Raw genomic sequence first — 830 nt, forward strand, 5'->3', positions numbered from 1 at the left:
CGGGGTGTGCCGGCCTCCCCCCGCGCGCACCCGCCCAGCCACCGCAGCAGCAGCAGTGGTTAGAGCCGTTGGCAGCAGTGGCAAGTATGTTTTGTTGTCCTTTTTGGCTGGGCATCTTCCCTTTCCCAAGGAGATAAAGGTAGCTGGGTTATATCTAACCAGCAGTTTCTTTCCCTCCTTGTGGTAGCCTTTGGGTAGCATCTGAAATCTCAGTTAAACCTGTGTTGCTTGAAGTCGTCTGCCCTAATGCCAACACCACAGACCAATTTATTTAGGTGAGGTTTTTCCCCCTTGCCTTGAAGCCCTTGTTATAAACTTTTTATATAAATATATAAAATTATTAAACATGAGCTCTGGTAACTCTGTGACCAGAAGCAGCCCTTGCTGTTACCCATCTCCAGGGACCAAGCAATGGCCAAAAAGGGGGAGCAAGAAGCAGAAAGCCAGGCGAGATGGGCAGTGGGACAGCAGAGGGGTGCAGAATGAGCGGTCGCGGGAATGGGAAGCACCAGCCTGTGTAGAACTGTAGGTTGTTCAGGTGCAGTGGGGCTGAGCCCTGGCACAGCACAGGCCACTGGGTATTAACTTGATTAACTAACATGTTAATTGCTGCCCTGATGCTGCAGTAAGATGGGGTGGAGGAACTGTTTGGTGCAGACCAGGCCCCCCTTTGCTGGGCAGCGGTTTGCTTCCTGCACAGCCAACCCTGGGAGATGTCCTCACTGCCTCTTCCCTCTCCAGGTCTCTGCCTCGTCCGACCCCCGTTCGGCGGGGGACGAGGAGCTGCCACCGTCAGGCAAGGCTCCGGGGCCGGGGGGGGGGCGGCAGGG

This window comes from Egretta garzetta, unplaced genomic scaffold (genome assembly GCF_000687185.1).
Source record: "Egretta garzetta isolate BGI_Z169 unplaced genomic scaffold, ASM68718v1 scaffold79, whole genome shotgun sequence".
NCBI classification, from domain to species: domain Eukaryota; kingdom Metazoa; phylum Chordata; class Aves; order Pelecaniformes; family Ardeidae; genus Egretta; species Egretta garzetta.